Below are 2,100 nucleotides of genomic sequence, written 5' to 3'. Positions count from 1 at the left end.
CGACACGTGTTTACCTTCAAATGGCGGCACCTCCAGTCCACTACACTAATCAATAATTGGGCCGATATCTAAGTGGGTCGGTGCTTGGATAACTATTGGGTCTTGGGTGGTGCAAGTGGGTTTAATGGTTGGGTAATTCGGGCGGTGAAGTATTAACAATAGATGATATGGGCGGAGCTTGTGGGCCTTCTAAGAATAGTGGGCCGGTGATTAAATGAGTCAAACAATGTTTGGGCGGTGAAATGCGATGCTGTTGGGAAAAATGATTGGGTAAAAAAACTTTAAAGGGGCGGTGGAAGTATAAAGGTGATTGGGCAGTGCTTTTTGATTTTAATGAACTGTCAAAAACTTGGGCGGTGGAACTATATATGGGTCAGTGTAGAAAAACGTGGGATTGGGCCGCTATTAAAGTGGACAGTGCCTTTAATGTTTGGCGGTGTACATGGGGCGGCACAAGATGCTGATTGGGTTTTGTAATCTCCTTTTTATGCAGCCGACAACCTCTTTTTTAGAACCTCACATGAAGACTATTACTAATGAGCGGACCAATAGAACGACTGATAAGCGGACCACTTGTTACCCTATGAGCGGTTCAAGGATGAGGTCTTATGAGCGGTTCATAATCTTTAGCCAAAAAGCGATCCAGAAAATTATGAGCGAGTCAAGGGTGACACATAAGCGATTCAAAGATTGTCATTTGAGCGGTTCAAAGGATTGATTTTGGAGCGGTTCCACATATGACCTAATAAGCGATTCTCATCAAAACATTTCGAGCGGTTCATAGTAAAAACCATATAAGCGATCCATACTATTGCCCAAATAAGCGAACCAGAGCTGAATTTTGACGCAAATTCGGACCGAAAAATCACGATTTCTCCAGAACGGCTTGGAGTTTCGATGTGAAACTTGGTAGGGTTTTAATTCAATGATATTCGCACCATATACTAGAATTTCAGACGAATCGGACCGTGAAAACACGTTCAATTTGTCGAATTTCCGTAAAAACCGTAAGAAATGAGTAGAAAAAGATGAAATCGATGAATTCGGATCTGATTTGGCTCTGAAATCTGGTACGAATGATGTGTTTGATCAAGCAATCGAGCTCCTAGCTCTGATACCACTTGTAGGACCGGTTTTGACGCCGTTCGATTGCGTAACGAACGTTTCACGTGCGGAATCCGTGAACGAACGTGACCGAACACACGATAACGTACTACTAATGTGATTCCATTGCTAAACTTGACGTGTACGGTACAAGAATCACAAATACAATACTTTCTCTCTCTACTTTCTCTCTCTAGAAAGTCTTCTCCTCCAAGTCTTCTCCAAATCTTCTATCAAAATCTTCTATCAAAATCTCACTAAACTAGTGACATAATCCCCTATTTATATGGTCAAGGCTATTTAATGAAAGTTCACACTAATTACAAGTTTGCCACCTTGCCATTTCTAACTAAATATGACATTATGCGCTTGATTCCTTCCGGCTTTTCACTACGACTCGGATTGACGAAGGCGATAGACAATAAATGCATCAACAGTTGTTGACTCTCTGTTGCATGCCTTGCAGGACCTTAGGTATTTATGGAGCTTCCACAAGGAGGAGCAGGTCATTGTGGGCAATGGATCGTGAATGCTTATTAAACGTTTATGACATTACACACTTAATACTATGTTTGGGTTTTTACATTAATGCTTCCGCTACACTTGATTATGTTGGTTTGATAAACACCTTTCGTATTGATGGATAACTATTACTACTTACTTACATGTTCAATATGATTGGTGGCTTGATCCTGGTCATGTCACGCCTCCAAGCGGTGGTACTCCGCATGTGGATTTTGGGGGTGTGACAGATTGGTATCAGAGCCATTGGTTATAGAGAACTTGGTTTTAATATGGGGAAAACGATTTTATTAAAACCAGACTATAACCAGAACAGTGCTCTCAACGATCCACAACGACGCTTCGCTCCACGTGCAAGACTCGACATCCAAGGTAATACGGTTTAGGTTTATTGACTACATGCTAGAACTATATAGAACTTTGCTCGTAGTATGCCTAGATACACATGACCCTATTACGTGAGAATACCTATGT

This window comes from Helianthus annuus, chromosome 4 (genome assembly GCF_002127325.2).
Source record: "Helianthus annuus cultivar XRQ/B chromosome 4, HanXRQr2.0-SUNRISE, whole genome shotgun sequence".
In the NCBI taxonomy this organism is placed as follows: domain Eukaryota; kingdom Viridiplantae; phylum Streptophyta; class Magnoliopsida; order Asterales; family Asteraceae; genus Helianthus; species Helianthus annuus.
This window is presented reverse-complemented; position numbering follows the sequence as displayed.